Source organism: Lytechinus pictus, chromosome 1 (genome assembly GCF_037042905.1).
Source record: "Lytechinus pictus isolate F3 Inbred chromosome 1, Lp3.0, whole genome shotgun sequence".
Taxonomy (NCBI): domain Eukaryota; kingdom Metazoa; phylum Echinodermata; class Echinoidea; order Temnopleuroida; family Toxopneustidae; genus Lytechinus; species Lytechinus pictus.
In genome coordinates, this window is record NC_087245.1 from 26,705,265 (window position 1) to 26,725,489 (window position 20,225).

The 20,225-nt window shown below is 33.9% G+C and overlaps 2 long non-coding RNA genes across 2 annotated transcripts; one reads left to right on the plus strand and one right to left on the minus strand.

Annotated features, from left to right (window-relative positions):
• Positions 1 to 10,685: 10,685 nt before the first annotated feature.
• On the minus strand, positions 10,686 to 12,115 carry LOC135154071 (uncharacterized). Its single transcript, XR_010293513.1, has 2 exons — positions 11,765 to 12,115; positions 10,686 to 10,855 (listed from the first exon to the last, which is right to left on the minus strand). It is a non-coding gene; the product is annotated as an uncharacterized LOC135154071 (long non-coding RNA).
• A 1,057-nt stretch (positions 12,116 to 13,172) lies between these two features.
• On the plus strand, positions 13,173 to 19,780 carry LOC135154072 (uncharacterized). The gene is made up of 2 exons (XR_010293514.1): positions 13,173 to 13,319; positions 17,381 to 19,780. It is a non-coding gene; the product is annotated as an uncharacterized LOC135154072 (long non-coding RNA).
• The last annotated feature ends 445 nt before the right edge of the window (positions 19,781 to 20,225 follow it).

Consider the following 20,225-nt stretch of genomic DNA (forward strand, 5'->3'; position numbering starts at 1 on the left):
AGTTGGTTTTTATTGTGCCAAAATGTCTCCTAACTGTACGGCCAATCTGTACGGCCAAATGTCTCCTAACTGTACGGCAAATCTGTTTGTCAATATCCCCTCAATTTCGCTTTTTGTCCTTTAAATAAAGGACCTTCACCCTTTTCCCCTGAAATTATTTCGTACTGCCAACATGGACATGGATTAATATCCTCTTTGCAGATGTTTCCTTTGCCATATTGTAGTATGCTTCATATCAGCAGCGCAATGAGCTATAAAGTTTGAGGGGGCCCAGACGTGACGTATATGGACAACATTTTTGATATGCTGCAAGCGAGCAAAACGAGCTAACAATTATTTTTTTTTTTAAACTAAGAAAATGATCTCATATTTCAACACTTTTTTTTCATTTTCTTTTTTTTTCTTGTTCATGAAATCTGTTGGGGTCCCAGGCCCCCAAACCACCAACTGTTACCTTCAAACATGATTCTTCTCGCTGTAGAGTGTAATTTAATTGATTTCCACTTATAGAGCATCTGTGCCGCTCCTGTGATAGTTTTTAGTTGTATATAGCTTGATATTGTCTTAAGATTACCTCTCCATATACCTCGCAACCATAGCTAAATAAACTGATCTAATAAGACCTTTCTACATAAATAACATGATGTCAAATTTCTTATCCCATTTTGGTATCAGCTATATACACTTAAAAACTTGAGTCTTTCTTATGTGTTTTGACCTCGTCAGTTCTGAGTCAAACCATACCCCTAATTACTTAATACGTTCTTTTTGCATCGGCGTTTTTGTTATTCATTCTTATATCAAAGTTGAAGTCTTTTTCCTGCCAAAAACAACTGCTCCACCCAGATTTTAAAGGAATTCTACACCATTCCTCTATTAAAACTACCACTGACTGCAGTTTCTTTCTGACAAATGAGGGGTTCCTGTAGGAAACCGTAAACATAGATCTTCTGCAAAGACTGATATTTCTACCGTATTTTGTATTTTCCCCAGTCCATTGATCATAAAGTTGAATAACTAAGGATTTATTACGCTCCCGTGCATTATTACCATCTCAACATTTTTCTGTACAGACATGACGAGGTCATAAATCCTTATCTGGCATTTTATTTTTGATATAAAACACGTTTATCCAGCACAAAATGTTACCTTCGAATCCCAGTTCTTATATTTTGCTGACCTTTTCTCCATACTAATTCATATACATTCTGCATGTATAAAAATAAACACTGTATATTCTCTGTTAATCATTACCTTATCAATATTTTTTCTTCATGAATCTAGATTGGAAAGGGGTGATGATATTTTGCTCTTCATTAATCTTAATAAGAATGGTGTAAGGGAATCATTCAAGAAGATGATCAATTAGAAGCTCCTTTCCCTTTTAAAAATTGGGATTTGTATAGTCTTACCATTGATATGGCATGGCCCTTATCCCATATTTTATTGAATAAGTCTAGGATGGTGTCAATTAACTTTCCCGGTAGGGTCCATATTTTTTTCCTGCTTTTATATCAGCCTTTCCTGCTTACCTGGCGCAGTGCCCTTAATTTCAGTGATTGCACCTTGCAAGATACTTACATTGAAATTGTCGTTAAGTGCATTATCTTTGGATGTACTCCTCTTCATTTTTATTTCCTTTTGGGTTTTATTTCCACAAATCTGTAATTTTACAAAACTCTGATATTATGTTGAAAAGCCTTTACATTTTTTCAGCAAAACATAAATTATTTATCAATGTAGCTTTTTATTGGAATGAGTACTATTAATTTTGGTTTCAAATTAATAATTCAAAATTGAAATTTTATATTGCATGCATTGTCTTACTCTATTCGTTAAACTTGTTAAAATATGTATGAATTGTTTATGTTTGTTGAAAATTAGAAAAAAAATAAAGACTGAAACTGGAAAATGAAATATAATCTATAAGCATTCTCAATTAATACGCTATACATGAAGTGCATACAACGGATATGCGAAGGAATCCTTAGAAGCTGAATGCTTGTAGATAAGTACATAACATTCTAAAATTATTTTCTTCTTCATGCACATGACGACATAATTAATATCTAGATTTACTACCTTCTACCTTTTCCATGCTGAACTGATATCATTTTAATCAGCTTGATACAGTAATTATACCTGTATTGCTTTTTCTAAAAACTGTCATTGCTTTCCGTTTTTCATAAGGTATTTCCCAAATTTCAAATAGGGTGACGAGATCATTCCATTAAAAGACAACCATTGGGGTGACGAATGGTTTCATGAATGACAACAAACAATTATAATGCCAAAATTATTTCACGAAAAGACAACCATTAAAATGAATGAAGTACATTTATTTCCAACGATAAAAGAATTAAAACATTTTTGAGAACTTCAACAAAACAATGGAGGTAGGAAGTCAGAAAGCACAGCTTGTGATGAGTGCACCGTGACACATACAAAAAATACTTAAAACATGAAAAATATTACCTAAACATAGGACATTACAAAATAATTAAGGGGAAAACAAAGGGGGGACAAACAAAAACAGGGCAATTTTATATAAAATACTAGTATATCAATTGAAACAGTAAATAAATCGTCAAAACAATGACAAAATGACAGGCAACAACCACAAGGATGACGATATAATTTCATTAAAAGACAAGCAATAGGGGGACGAGATTATTTTATTAAAATACAAACAGTTCGGTGACGAAGTGATTTCATTAAATATCAACCAATTGGGTGACGAAATGATTTCATTATAATGATAACCAATAGGGTGAGGAAATGATTTCATTAAAAGACAACCAATAGAATGTCAAATGATTTCAATAAATAACAACCAATAGGGTGACGAAATGATTTGATTAAAAGACAAACAATAGAATGTCAAATGATTTCATTAAATGACAACCAAAATGGTGACGAAATTATTTTAAGAATAATCAACTACCAATAGAATGACGAAATGATAGGCAACAACCAGTAGTGTGACGATATAATTTCATTAAAAGACAACCAATAGGATGACAAGAGGATTTGATTAAAAAAAAACCATTAGGGTGACGAATTATTTCATTAAAAGTCAACCAATAGGTTGACGAAATGATTTGATTAAAATACAACCAATAGGGTGACGAAATGATTTCATGAAAATGATAACAAATAGGGTGACGAAATGATTTCATTAAAAGACAAACAATAGCATGACGAAATGATTTCATTAGATAACAACCAATAGGGTGACGAAATGATTTTATTATAATGATAACCAATAGGGTGACGAAATGGTTTGATTAAAAGTTAACCAATAGAATGTCACATAATTTCATTAAATGACAACCAAATTGGTGACGAAATTATTTTAAAAATAATTAACTACCGATAGGATGACGAAATGGTTTCATGAAAAACAACAAACAATTATGATGGCAAAATGATTTCATGAAAAGACAACCATTAAAATGAAGACATGACAGGCAACAACCAATAGGGTGACGAAATTATTTGATAAAAAACAACCAATAGGGTGAGGAATTATTTCATTAAAAAACAACCAATAGGCCAACGAAATTATTTGATTAATAGGCAACCAATAGGGTGACGAAATGATTACATGAAAATGAAAACCAATAGGGCGACAAAATTATTTCATTAAAAGAAAAACAATAGTATGACGAAACGAGTTCATGAAAATGACAACCGATAGGGTGATGAAATGATTCCATGAAAAGACAACCATTGAAATGACGAAATGACAGGCAACAACCAATAGGGTGACGAATTATTTCATTAAAAGACAAACAATAGCATGACGAAATGATTTCATTAAATAACAACCAATAGGGTGACGAAATTATTTCATTAAAAGACAAACAATAGCATGATTTGGTTAAAATACAAACAATTCAGTGACGAATGATTTCATTATAAGACAACCATTAGGCTGGCGAAATCATTTGATTAAAAGACAACCAATAGGGCGACGAAATGATTTCATTAAAAGACAAACAATAGCATAACGAAACGATTTCATGAAAATAACAACCGATAGGGTGACAAATTTTTTCATTAAAAGACAACCAATAGGCTGACGAAATGATTTCATTAAAATACAAACAATTCGGTGACGAAATGATTTGATTTGAAGAAAAGCAATAGGATAGGATGACGAAACGATTTCATGAAAATGACAACCAATAGGGTGATGAAATGATTCCATGAAAAGACAACCATTGAAATGACGAAATGACAGGCAACAACCAATAGGGTGACGAATTATTTCATTAAAAGACAAACAATAGCATGACGAAATGATTTCATTAAATAACAACCAATAGGGTGACGAAATTATTTCATTAAAAGACAAACAATAGCATGACGAAACGATTTCATTAAATAACAACCAATAGGGTGACGAAATAATTTCATGAAAATGACAGCCAACCAATAGGGTGACGAATTATTTCATTGAAAGACAACCAATAGGTTGACAAAATGAATTCATGAAATGACAACCAATAGGGTGACGAAATTATTTCATTAAAATAAAAAAATAGTATGACGAAATGATTTCATTAAATAGCAACCAATAGGGTGACGAAATGATTTCATGAAAATGACAACCAATAGGGTGACGAAATTATTTCATTAAAAGACAAACAATATCATGACGAAACGATTTCATTAAATAACAACCAATAGGGTGACGAAATTATTTCATTAAAAGACAAACAATAGCATGACGAAACGATTTCATTAAATAACAACCAATAGGGTGACGAAATAATTTCATGAAAATGACAGCCAACCAATAGGGTGACGAATTATTTCATTGAAAGACAACCAATAGGTTGACAAAATGAATTCATGAAATGACAACCAATAGGGTGACGAAATTATTTCATTAAAATAAAAAAATAGTATGACGAAATGATTTCATTAAATAGCAACCAATAGGATGACGAAACGATTTCATTAAATAACAACCAATAGGGTGACGAAATTATTTCATTAAAAGACAAACAATAGCATGACGAAACAATATCATGAAAATGACAACCGATAGGGTGACAAAATGATTTGATTTAAAGACAACCGACAGGCTAAAGAAATGATTTCATTAACAGACAAACAATTCGCTGACGAAATTATTTCATTAAATAACAACTAATAGGGTGACAAATGGTTTCATTATAACAATAACAACCAATAGGGTGACGAAAAGATTAAAAGACAACCAATAGAATGACGAAATGGTTTCATGAATGACAACAAACAGTGATGATGGCAAAGTGATTTCGTGAAAAGACAATGACGAAATGATAGGCAACAACTAATAATGTGACGATATAATTTCATTAAACGGCAATCAATAGGGTGGCGAAATGATTTGATCACAAAACAACCAATATAGTGACGAATTATTTCATTGAAAGACAACCAATAAGTTGACGAAATTATTCCACAAAATATTCAACCACAAATAGGGTGACGAAATGGTTTCATAAAAGACAACAACCAATAGGGTAACGAAATTATTTCATGAAAAAGACAACCAAAAGGTGACGAAATTATTTCATTAAAAGACAGCCAATAGGCTGACAAAATGATTTGATTTATAGACAACCAATAGGCTGACAAAATGATTTGATTTAAAGACAACCAATAGGGCTAAAGAAATGATTTTATTAACAGGCAAACAGTTCGGTGACGAAATTATTTCATTAAATAACAACTAACAGGGTGACAAAATGATTTCATTTTAACAATAACCAATAGGGTGATGAAATGATTTGATTAAAAGACAACCAATAGGGTGACAACATTATTTGAATGAAAAAAAGACCAAAAGGGTGAGGAATTATATCATTGAAATACAGCCAAAAGGCTGACGAAATGATTTGATTAAATTCATGAAAATGACAACCAATATAGTGACGATATAATTTCATTAAAAGACAACCAATAGGGTGACAAAATGAGATCATTTAAAGACAACTAATAGACTGACAAAGTGATTTCATTAATAGATAAACAATAGGGTGATGAAATGTTTTTATAAAAAAACATAGAGGGTGACAGAATTATTTCATTAAATTATAACCAAAATTAGCCGTAAATAAAAATGTTAAGAAATTTATCTAAACATGTATCGTAATTTCTGTTATCATAGAAATGCCTTTGCCCAAATTCGAATAGTTTCCCAGCTTGTTATAAGGTCCACTCGAGATTTTCTATAGCGGCCATTTTGGAATTCAGCATGGCTGTCAATCCGATAAAAACAACCATTAGGGACATGTTTTTTTTTTTCAATATAAAGAATGGATGGAATTATGTTATGTTTCACCAGTTTTAATCATTTTAGATGCTTGTAACCAGGTGTGTATGTCACAATGTGTTGCATGATGATCCCCCACTTGAACTAAAAGTGTATTAAAATTTCGGACATCACAATCGAGTCATTTCACCATAATTTGAACATTCCACAATGGGCTAAAATGCAATACTTTATGGCGGTCATTTTAAGATTAAAATTGCGGATGACGACATGGTCGGAAAATGGTACCAAATTTGTTTTTTGATTTAGCACCCCTGAATTGACAAAGTTAGCTAAAAATTGATTTTCGTACGATTATCTCATTTTATATTAGCCTCTGCTAACACATCAACTTCATTCAAACTCAGTTTATCTTCGATTTTACTATTGAGAATAAACGATTTTGCAACATTTCATTTTTAACATCGCTGCCTATTTATCAGGACCTCACATGCCATAATTGTGAAGAGGAATAATCAAGCTTTTGAAAATTGAAATTATATCATGATGATGTCCACAGCAATAGGAAATTTATCCTGTAAAACGTGAGTTGCCTGTTTTTTTTTAAGGGTGTGCACAATATTTTGCCCCGTTCTGTCTAAAATTTGACTAAATTTTGATTTTAAGAAATTAATAAATAATAAGATGTTTCGCTGAGCGAAAGTTTGTTTTTGGAAATATATGATATTTTTCACCATGTAAAGCTTTAAATGCTATACTATGCAAAATAATTTGATATTCGAGATTGCAGATTGGAGATACCGTAGTAGGTACTAAAACTATTAGTACCTACGTGGCAATAGTAGGACGTGCAATTCACTTTCTCTGAAAAAATCAGGAAAATATCAGGAAAATTCTGTAAATTATACCAATACCGCGTTGTTAGTCTAAATTGTGCATTTGGAACATCGCTATATGGTCAAGTGACAGGGTAAGCGAACATTTGTGGGCTTTTTAAGCACTTCACACTTACTTTATGTCGCAGGTCGCACCTATATACGCACCGTACTAACATTCAAATTTCCCGCCCTTTTACCAAAGGCCAATCATGGCGACTGGGCCGGCGGCATCCGAGCCGGACCACACAATAACGAGTACGGATGAAGATAATATTTGGATGATACAAAGACCACGTCGAAAAAAAAGCACTTCGTACCAACCAGAAAAAAGAAAAAGAGAAAAGAGTGACGAGATTACAATTGAAAATATTAATCAAAATGCATCGTCAGACTCTGACTCGAATACATCATATCGTACTCCAGGTTTTACTTCGACCAAAAGATTGTCTGATTTCAAGCTATTTATAGCACCTATAGATAGACAGAAGAAATTGAATTTAAGGAATATTGATCCCTTAAAAGTTAAAAGAGCGATCAGAGACGTGAGTTCACAACCAGTAGAGTTTATCAAACCAATTAGCACTGGGTTGCTGGTAAAGTGTATCAACCTAAAGCAAATGAAATCCATCGCACAGATGCAAAACATTGGTAATATACCAGTAAAGGTCACGGAAAGTAGGTCGGGAATTAAAGGAGTGATATATGGTGTCCCAACTGAAACATCAGAAGAGGATATTCTTGAAGAATTGAGGGACCAGAAAGTGACAGCAGTAAAAAGAATAGTAAAGAAATATCAGAGAAACAAAAATGACAAAGAAAGAGAAGATGTTGATATCAATCAGCCTACTTTTATTCCCTTGAGGAGTGTGATTCTTACTTTTAGTCGGGCAGATCTCCCTCAGAATGTCAATCTAGGCTACCAGATGTTTATAGTAAAACCATATATCCCTCCTGTATTCAGATGTTTTAAGTGTCAAAGGTATGGTCACACTGCTGATATATGTAGATCTCAGATTAGATGTGTTAGATGTGGAGATCACCATAATTTTGATCAATGCCCAAAGAAATTGACACCAATATGTGCCAATTGTGGAGGTGAACACTCCGCTGCATTTAAAGGATGCCAGCAGGCAAAAAAAGCAAAAGAAGTACAAGAAATAAAGATAATAAGAAAGCTAACATATGCTGAAGCATCCCAGGTCTGGAAAACACAAAGTGAAAAAAGGGTCACACAGACAGTCACTGAAGATGCTAAAGAATGTTCCCAATCAGTACCTAAGTTAAGAGAAAAAACCAACTTAACAGATGACCAGAGTAAAGTTACAAATACACAGGTAGAAACAGTTTCAAGTGAACTACCTATGGAGACTAACCTCCCTGTCGACACCCAACAAAGGGATACGCCACTGTCTGCAGTTAAAGACCAGGCTACCAGGTCAGCCGGTACATCGGCAAAGAACACCACACCTAATTTCATAAGTCTAGCTAGTGATGAGCAAATTGTTGTTTTTATATGTCAATTGATTATGTCATTAACTGAAGGGAGAGAAGAAGAAGAAATAAATGCTTTAATTTTAACCGCTGCAAGAAGATTGCGGCAACAAAAAAAGGAAATCATAACTCAACAACGCAGGAACTAACGCTTTCCTTGCCCTACTTTCCATTCTTCAATGGAATTCTCAGGGCTTACTAGGGCACGGACAAGAGCTACTTAATCATCTAAAAATAAATAAAGAATATGATTTAATTTGTGTTCAAGAAACGTGGTTTTATGATAATAGTTCACTTTGTATTCCAAATTATACATGCCTCCCAAGAAATAGGGAAGGTCAACGAAGAGGGGGTTGTGCAATATATATTCATGATAGGATTAAGTACGAAGATCCAATCAATGATTCAAGTCTAGAATTACAACATGTGAACATATATGTCACCAATAAAAAAATATCTATCATCAACTTTTATAATCCATGCAAAAAATTAAACGAATCAATTCTAAACACATTGTTGAAGAATGTTAATGAAACAGATAACCTAATAATCTTAGGTGATTTCAACGCTCATAGTACCCTCTGGGGCAGTGACAAAACCGACAGAAATGGACAAGCCATTGAGCAATTTATATATGAGAATAACTTAATAGTATTGAATGATAAAACAGGAACTAGACTTGATCCTTGTACTGGAAAGCTTTCGTGCTTAGATCTATGTATGTCCTCCCCATCACTGGCCGGTAAGGCGATATGGAAGGTTATGGAAGATTCCTTTGGGAGCGATCATTTTCCAATTATTATACAAATAACACTTGGAAAGAAAGGTAAAAATCATGAAAATCTAAGTAATCAGGCCAAAGATAACATGCCTCATGAACATATTTCTTTCAAGAATGTTAACTGGCCCATATTTGCATACAAATGTGAAAATATCATAAAAAATGAAATAATTAAATCTGAAGATGGTATTAAGAACATTTTTTATTCATTTATGGAACGCTTGAAGGAATGTATTCATGAAGCAGTCCCGAAAAAAAGAAAGACGGGGAAAAATCCTGTCCCATGGTGGAACAAGGAATGTACTGAAAAGATTAAAGAAAGAAATAGAATAAGAAACCACCTATCAAGAAAAATCACACTTGATAGAATTAACGAATACAAAAAAAAGAAGGCAGAAGCCCAACGAGTTCTCCGGAAAGCGGAAAGAGAATATTGGCAAGCTTTTTGCAGAAGACTAGACAGATTCATGCCAGAGACAAAGATATGGTCATGTATAAAACGTTTAAATGGTGTACCTGTCAAAAAATCACAAAATATGCCTATTTTGATTGAGAAAGGTAAAGCCATTACGTCCTTAACAGAGAGAGTAGAGATTTTTGGAACTTATTTCCAATCCTTAGGACAAAAAAATAAAGATTCCAATAAAACATTAACCAAGGAAGTACAAAATTCTTTCTACCAAAATGAACATGTTATTAATGAACCTTTCTCGATGAATGAATTTGAGAAAGCAGTTATATCTAGTAAATTTGCTGCTCCAGGAAAAGATAATATTCCATACATTGTATACGAAAATATGCCAAAAAGCACAAAAGAAATTATGTTGACCATTATTAATAGAATATGGGAATCCGGGGATATCCCGAGTTCTCTAAAACACTCAATTTTAGTACCAATCTTGAAATCTGGTAAGGACTCAAAAAATGTTATCTCCTATAGACCAATATCACTTACATCTTGTTTTGCCAAAGTTATAGAGCGTATGATAAAAGACAGATTGCAATGGTACATGGATAAAAATAACTTATTGCCTAATTTCATCAGTGGTTTTAGAAAAGGTCGTAGTACTACTGACAATATTGTTTTATTAGAAAATGACATTCAAAAATCTATCAATTGCAGTGAGCACACTCTTGCAGTATTTTTGGATGTCGAAAAGGCTTATGACAGTCTTTGGATTGATGGATTACTGTACAAACTCACTCAATGTGGTATAGGAGGAAAAATGTTACATTTTTTAGAAAATTATCTAACAGAACGTACCTTTCAGGTAAGAGTTACAAATACTGAATCCAGAACATTTCAAATCCATAACGGACTCCCCCAGGGGAGTGTTCTGAGTCCCCTTCTATATAATGTCATGATGAGAGATATTCCAATTGATCCTGAAGTGACATTATCCATATATGCTGATGATTGTGCAGTATGGTTTTCTGGAAAAAATGTAGAGAATATTAGATTAAGGATACAAACTTATCTAGATGTATTATGTACCTGGTTTAAAGACTGGGGCTTCAATTTTTCTATTGAGAAGACTGTTCCGGTATTTTTTACTAAGCTTTCAAACGTTACCCCTCCAACAATCAAGTTTGAAGGGAGTATACTCACTTATAAAAATAATCACCGTTTCCTTGGAATGATATTTGATAGTAAATTGTCTTGGCATCCCCATATAGAGAACGTAGTTTCAAGAAGTAAAAGGAAATTAAATATATTGCGAAGTTTAACAGGAACTAAATGGGGAAGTTCATCTAAGTCCTTACTTATGGTTTACAGGGCAATTATTAGATCAATTTTTGATTATGGTTGTCAAGCTTATGATAGTGCTCCAGTAACTACAAAAAAATTGTTAGACTCGGTGCAATATCAGGCACTCAGAATATGTGCTGGTGGGCTGCCATTAACATCGTTAGTTTCACTGCAGGTGGAAATGGGAGAACCCCCTTTAGATTTAAGAAGGCAAATGTTATCAAGCAAGTATAGACAAAATATAGAAAGACATAATAATCACCCATTAATAACACGAATCAAACCATGCTGGCAGTTCGATTATCTTAAAGGTAAGAATGTTAGTAAACCGTTTGGTTACAGGCTCCAATCCAAGATAGGAAAAGAAATTAGTATCGAAAATATTATTTCTCCATCCTTTCCACCTTGGTTATTTTGTCCACCAGTTGTATCTACTGAATTGAGTTCACAAATCAAGAAATCGGATCATCCAATACAATTACAACAATTGAGTTTGGAATTGATACATACAAAATGGTCACACCAACTCCATATATACACTGATGGATCCAAAGCCCCTGAAAAGGGGATTAGCTCAGCTGCTTTTTATGTACCTTATTTTTCCTGTTACCAAGGCAAAAGACTATCGAATTTCACGTCCTCCTATAGGGCTGAATTAATTGCGATTGTTCTCGCACTGGAATGGATAGAATATTTAGATATATATACAGGTGTTGTTATTTTCAGTGATTCATTAAGTGCACTTTTATCTTTACAGAATCGGAAAGACGATCCTATCATTACAGAAATTCTAACTATTAGTACAAGACTCAAATATAAAGGTATAGAGGTATACCTGGAGTGGATCCCTGGTCACTGTGGAATAAAAGGAAATGAAATAGCAGACTCCTGCGCAAAAAAAGCTTTATCAAACAAAATAGAAATTCATAATCAAATAACATTATCAGAAATTATGCAACTTATTTCAAAAAGTTGTAAGATAATTTGGCAAGAAAGATGGAATAAAACTAACTCAGCACTGAAAGAATTGCAACCATCAGTGCTATCCACATATAAATGTAATCTAGGAAGACAGGAAACTGTACTCCATCGTCTCCGTTTTGGAGTCGCTGGTCTTAACCAAGATCTACTAAGATTAGGGATCCATCCAACAGGGTTTTGTGATAGATGTCCTGAGGTAGAAACTGTCAGACATTATCTTTTACATTGTCCAAAATATATAATTGAAAGATCAATGCTCCTTGTAGAATTGAATGAATCACAGCCAGGACAAATAATGGAGTATTTAAAAAAAGATGACCCAGGGATACAGAAAGCATTTTTACGTTTCGTTTCAAGAACGAAACGTTTTAGTAAGGAGTGATGTACTATTTTAATATTGTATTGTCTATAAGAAATATGAATGGATATGCTTGTACAAGTCTAATGTGAAAAGAAGAAAAAATATATATATATACATAATAATGTATGATATAATATATACAATATGATATATTCTGCACATATAACTAACAAAGCCCACAAGTGTTTTCGCCTTGTTGTTGTTGTTGTTTAAAAAAAAGAAACAAATTATTTTAATGTTTAACCCATCTGTAAGCACAGGTACACTAGCGCCCCCTCGTCTATGCATGGGTGACCTAGGCATTTATGTCCGAAAAATCGGCACAATGTACCGTGCTGACCGGTATGATTGCATCTTTGAAAGGGCAGGGCAAGCGCAACTAGTTGGAACTGAGCTGAAGATAGCGGTTTGTTTTTGGTGAAGTTTTGTTTATATGCCATTTTGACAAGAGTTACTGCAAACTTTTGTACATATCATAATTATCCTCTTTCATATCAGAAGGATACAAAAAAAATATTTTATATATGTATACATCATATTGGTAATAATATTATTATGTGAGAAGTGAGATTTTTTATTAATAATGTCAATGGCGACAATAGTCAAATATGACTAATCGCCACTCAAACCAACATAAGAAGAAGAAGAAGAAGTTATTTAAATTAAGTTCGGTTGGCGGTGGCGCGTGTTTTGAACGTTATGGAGTCAGACGACTGCAAACTGCAGCCAGTGTCTACCTTTGGTTTGGTGTCAAGTTTTGAATAATCAACTTTACAAATTTGACTATTATGTCACTCCATGGAAGAGTAAGTGTCCAAGATTATATATATTCTTCTATTATTGTTTTAGTTAATGCTAAAGTATACTCAAGTGTAATTTTATTATGTGCATGTACTTGTTACATTATTTACCCGCGCAATTCGACACTAGCCCTTTGTACAAATAATGTTATGATATAAGACATATGTGCTGAAGTAAGGTTAGCAATGTTTGGCTTATTCTAGCTCTTGATCAAATGGGTAAATTACTGATTTTTAACACTTTCAGTTTCTATTACACTAATTCACATTATGACATGGCCCAAACTAGATCAACCATTTCGCAGTTCCATTCCGTGCATGATCAGAAAAGGTAATTGGTACTGAAGTGATGGTGATTTAATATTCAATGAGATAAGCACCAACGTCTTGATTATTCATATATTCTTTTAAATTGTGTTTTTCATTAGATCTACAAAAAACAACAATACGTCCACTTGCGACTGGTATTTCACAGTTGGCTAAGTATATTGTTATAAAAACATGCTAATGCATTCAAAGTAGAAATGCAACAAATACCTTCATAGAGAGTTCGTTTGTGTGCTATTCTCGTTACCTGGTCTATTCAATTTCTTCATACTGCTATGTAAGGCATGCTTACGTAATATCTTGCTTTGAAATCTGCCTTTCATAATGAAGTGAAAGGTCATTTGACCAAAATTGCCCATGAGGTAACTACCAACTGGTATTTCTTTAAATTATTTTCCTATTTGGAAAAAAAGTTTGAAATTATTGGCCAAAGATTCGAATTTCCACCATTAGAGGGCCTAAAAATTGCTCAAAAAATATTTTTAATGTTCTGTTGAATAAAAATGATAAAACTCAAAAGGAAGATGCCTTTGGTCAATCAAAATTTGACAAGCGAAAAAAAAAGGTTTTCACTACAAAAGTTTTCTTAAATTTCTACATTTTTTACCAACCTAATTTTCAGGGTGTGCTGCCTATGGTATATAACACACGCAGAACCCCCAGAAAATCTTTTTTTTGAGAGGGGGGGGGGGGGGGGAGGTGCTTCAGCATCCCCGCTTCCCTGTGCCATGGTTGTGTATCTTAACGAACAATTAATGCGAGCCACACACGATGAGCTAAAAAAAATATTTACTGCCCCGGAAGGGAATCTTTTAAGTTAACAAATTCTCCTATTTTTCGACACTTTTCTTTCGACTTGTTTTTTGTTCCCTCCTTTTTTCTTACTTTATGTCTTCCCTTCTTTTCTTCTTATTTTCGTCCTAAGTTTCTCCCTTTTTTCTCTCTTCCTTTTTTTAATTCCCCAATAGGGCAGATGCCGTTCCAGCCTGTATACCCACCTATATCTTCCCATTATCTTTCCCTTTTTAATAATAAACAGAAGGAAAAGGTCTTTTAGTCTCCTATATTCACAATTTTGTTGAAATGATATTTCTTCCCCTCTTCATTTTGTCATTTTCCCTCCACTTCGATTTCTCCCTCTCTTCCTTTCCCAATTTCCCTTATCTTTTCCTTCTCTCTTTGTTTCTCTATCTTTCATTATTTTTTTTCCATCTATCGCCCTCTCCTTTTTTTTCTTCCCTTTCCTTTCTTTCCCCTCTCCTTTTTGCTCTCTCCTCTTCCTTTTCTCTCCCCACTCCCTTTCTTTTTCTTTGCCCCTTCTTATTCTCTCCTCTCTCCTTTTCTCTCCACTCTCCCTTTTCCGTCTTTCTTTCTCCTCTCCCCTTACTTTCTTTTTTCACACCTTTCTCTCTTTTCCCCTTCCCTTTCTTTCCCAATCCTTCCCTTTCCTTCTCATTTTCTCTCTTTTCCCCTCCCCTTTCTTTCCCATTTTCTTTTCGTCCCTTTTCTCATCCTTTCTCTCTTTACCTTTCCTTTTTTCCTCTCTCACTTTCCTTTCTTTTCCTTCTCTTTCCCCCTCTTACCCCTCCTATCCGACCCCCTCTCCCCTCCCTTTTGTTTCTTCTCTTTTTCTCTGTCTTTTCCCCTCCTTTTCTCTTCCCTGTCCATTTCCTTTCATTTTGCCCTCTCTTTCTCTCACTTTTTTCTGTTCCTTTTCTTTCCGTTCTTCCTTCCTCCTTTCTTTCTTTCTTTCTCTCTCTCTTTGTTTTCTCTTCCTTTTCTTATCCACCCTTAGCAATCTATCTTTAATTTACTAATTTATTTATTTTTTGTGTGGTGGTGGGGGGGGGGGGGGGCAAGGCACCATCGGCCCCAATGGATCCAAGCTTGCCCTTCATCATTTGACACTTGCTTGTGAAAAATTAGATCGTCGTCTTGTCTATGACTGGTGACACCGACATTGCTCCGGCGAAAATTGCCCTAGGCTTCATTTTGTCTAAGATATAGGGTTAGGGTTGCAAAAGGGTTTTATGTTATAGGATTAGGATAGAGTATAGAGTTAACCCAGGGTTGAAGTTGGTAATTCCATTAAAGGAATGGTCCAAGCTGGAGATATTTATATCTCAATGGAATTTTGATCAAAAACGGATAAGAAATAACAGAGTTATAGATTTTTAAAGATTTGCAATATTCCGGTGAAACAGTTCTAGGCATGTCTTCGTAAAATATTCATTAGGTGGTCTGACGATGTCATATCCCCACTTGTTCTTTTGTATTTTATTATATGAAATTAGGTTTATTCAATTTTTTCTACCAAGATCTAAAACAATTGGATTGACAACTGATTAAGTACATGAGTTATTTATTGCCACAACTTATTTCATCATAATTGAGACACATCGTTATACACATGTATGAAAAAGGAAACAATTATGATTTCATGTAATAACATAAAATGGGGATATGACATCATCAGCCAACCTAATGAATATTCATGACGATGTGCACATAACTTTTTTTTTTACAAAATATTGATAAAATTTAAAATTCTATAACTTCATTATTTGTTATCCGAATTTGTTGAAATTTTCAGCATTTTGCTCTGTGAATTTTACCGTGAAATTATACTCTATTTATTAAGATATGAATATTTTCAGCCCGGACCATCCCTTTGTGTGAAATATTCAGCTGAGCAAATGTAATGGAACTCTATGACTAGACTTAATTTTCTCTCTAACTGCATTAAGGGATGCATTTCTTATGACTCCTCTCTCTCCCTTTATTTAGTTTGCTTCTCTCTCTTTTCATTTCTTTTCTTTCCCATTTCCCATCTCTTTTTTTTTTCATGTTTGACGCATTTTAATACGGGTGTTCATGGGCCGTTTACAACCAATTTTGATTTGTTGTATCTTTCATTCATATTTTATAATCTTTCTTCCTTTTACAGCCAACCCCCATGTATATTTCAGAAAGTTACAAACATCAAAGTTTTATTCAAATCTTATTATAAAAATTAAAAATGTAACCCCCCCCCAAAAAAAAAATAATAATAAACAGTACAACTATGGAAAAATGAGTAAAAAGCACTAGTTGTTTTCGCTAAAACGTTCAATATCAATTTTATTTCCTAATACTACTACATGTATATAAGTTCGATATTATCTATTTTGGCAGCAACACGTCGTTTAGAAAATAAAATCTGAAATTTTTCTTCAAGTACATTTTTAAAGGGGCACTCTTTTGTTTGCCCCTTCTTGTTGGGACCTCATTTGCAGCCGAGATTCACTGCCAGATGTTTAATTTGTTAAATATGGGACTGGGGTTCCTCCTCGTGTGTTTCAACACTCAGCTGGTACCTTGTTTGTTTGATCAAAAGTCACCTTGCTACTTGGCTTTTAGGGATATAGCAAAATATTAGTGACGTTGACTCTAATTGAAGGCTGATAGGAATCAAAATTAATTTGGTTGCAAGGATATTTTGAATTAATACGAGACACACCAGATAAAAAAATTAACTCCGTCAGTATTGTGACTCTCATGGAAACCTTGATTTTTATTGGCTGCTGAGCCATGTTACCATGGTAATTTTCATCATGAAAAAGTTACCATAGTTGTAACTATTTATGAAAACGGACATTAGATCTGATTATTTTTGTTGAATGGCATAGAAGAGAGGCGCAACGTGTCGACCGATAATAAGACTGTTTCAAATGTTTTTTTCTGTTTTGATTTTCCACCAGCACAAGAATTTACCTGATGACGACCAAGACTTCAACTATACATCCTAAGTCACAAGTAAAAGCGGAATAGGCCTACGATCAAGAATGCATCAGCATCCTTGTGGCCTGGTCAGCGACGAATGGAACAGCTTTTCATCAGGAACTGATGGCAGATCTGGTGGATAGAATGTTGCCTGGAAGGCATCCGGATGTGGTTCTCTTCCGGTGAGATGATGTCTGAAAGTAATTGTTGACCCGCATGCCAAATCGATTTCCCAGTCTTGAGTGGACCCAGTTTTGTCATGAGAAGGAATAAGGTGTAGTCGGTGTACTTCGGTCGACGATTATACAAAGCTGATACCATGGTTACCCAAAACAGTCTCATCATGGTGAGGATGAGCAAGGATGTAGTTGGTCTTCCGCTGGCTCGAACCCTGAGGGTTACGTAATTACACGGCAGAAGTGTTCCTGAGGACGTTGTAGGGAACAAAGTAGGTCGATCAAAGAATTCAAGCTTCAACGCATGCGGCAACCTTTCTCTTTTCCCTAATATGTTTGTTTTATGGTGCTATGTTTAGACAAAAATCCTAACGCAGTCAGTCCGCAACACCGAGAAAAACCGTCTAATTTTCGTCTATTAAAAATCACAATCAGATGGTATTTTTTTGGTACACGTTTATTGAAAAAAAGTTGGGAGGGGTAGTTTCCCGGTGCCGTGGCCCCTGCATTACGTGTATGTGGATTAAGGTAAAAAGGTAAGGTACAGATCCAGCGTTTGCCTGGGAGGGGGGGGGGGGGTTGTTTTTCATCTTTTTTTAGGAGGAAGGGTGTCCTTAAGACTGAAGCTTAAGTACAAATTAGCTTTATTTTTACAAAAGTGTAGTGTATTTATTAAGACATGAAGGAATGATGTGTGTGAGAGGCTCATGCTGACAATTTGCAATATTCCGATCTGAAAGAAGGATAATTAAAACACGTTCTACAATAAAGGGCATGATGCATATCTCACCAAAAATTAGTTACATGTTAAAGGGAAATGCATATATATTGGTTAAAATCCAACAAAGAACGGGAGAGTTATTAATTGTAAAACTTTTAATGTGTGACGTCATATGGAGCAGCCGCCAAAGAAATGCCATGTAACATAAATTGTTTCAATGAAGTCACATATTTGGATTGTTCATGATGAACAAAAATATTTCACTGGAAGGAGGTAAAAAAAAACCGATGTGTAAGATATTTGAATGCAGAAATAAAATCACTTTCATTTTCTTCTTAGATAATTACATTGTATGGAATCTAAATCACATGACATGGGAGAGCTGCTATTTGTGACGTCACCAAAAACTTTATTTTTCTTTGACAGATTATTACACAATCTTTATCAATGCATTTCCTTTTCATCTTCTCCCTTAAAAAAATAATGTCATGGCGGACTTCTTCTTTACAGAATTACTCCAATTTGCCAACATTTCTTGTTCTCAGTCTAGTAATAAAAGGGTAACACAGGCTGAAAATAATATGATTTGAGAAGATTAAGTAAAATCAGAAAAACAAAACACTGAAAATTTCATCAAAATCGGAAAATAGGTGTAACAAATTTATGACTTTTGAAATGTTCGCATCATTTCGGTGAAAGAGTTTTATCCATCAAAGTGTCTTCATGAATATGCAATGAGCAGGTTGGTGATGTCATCATTTTTTTTCAAATTCTGTCCACCAAGAATGAAAAATATTGGTTTGACATCCGACTTAATGCGTAAGTTAACCATTTCCGGCAACTCATTTTGTTACAATGAAAAGTTATCAAGCACATATGTATGCAGATATGAAATAATTATGATTTATTGCAATAACATAAGAAAAAAGAAAGTGGGGATACGACGACATCCTCTACTTATTGAATATTCATGACGGCGTGCATATAATTGTTTCACTTAATATTACTAAACTTTAAAATTCAATGACTCCATTATTTGTTATCAGATTTTGATGGAATTTTCAGCGTTTTGCTTCGTGATTATTTCTATATTCATCTAGCTATACATATTTTAAGCCCAGAGTACTTCTTTAAGGTCATCAAAGGTAATTTTTTAAACTAAGAAATTGTGCATATAATCTGAAAAAAAATTTCATTGTATGTTTTCAATTGCTGTTATCTCCCAGAATATTCGTTAAAAAAGAGAAATATGGTATGACTGTTTTCGGTTGTTTTACAATCAGGGTAACCCAACTGTATCCTTTGACTAAAAAAGGTTTTGTTTTCCCTAAATGTTTGTGTTGGAAACAAGTGAATTGATCATATTACAAAAATGTGAGGGATACACCTTACAGCCATCCACTAATCTTTCTTTTTTTTAATTATTATTATTTGGGTTTAATCTTTAACTTAATATTCTGTCAATTGCTAAATATTTTGGAGAGGACACTTCTGACAGACTTGGATTTGACAACATTGAAACGAGTACTGTCTGAAACAAAAAATGAGTGGATGTAGGCATAGCAAACCTAACTCTATTAAAGATATAGAAGTGTTCATGCATATATTCTTTAAAATATTATTAGTCCAGTAATGTCTAATTACGCATAAAATATCAAATTCGGAGAGGGCAATTTTGGAGAGAACTATAGCACCCACTTTGGGGTAACAGTCACAAAATCAAAAAGTAGCTTTTTGGAAACTCAGTTGTTAAACAATGGTATTTCAAGAACCAATTCTAATTGGTCAAACAATCTCACTGTTTGCTAATAACAGAAATGTGCGGGCTCGATATCAGAGAAAGACAGAGACAGTAATTTTGACTCTAAAATGCCAGATCATTTGGTCAATTTTGAGAAGTAAACGCGTATTTCAATATTTTTTCTG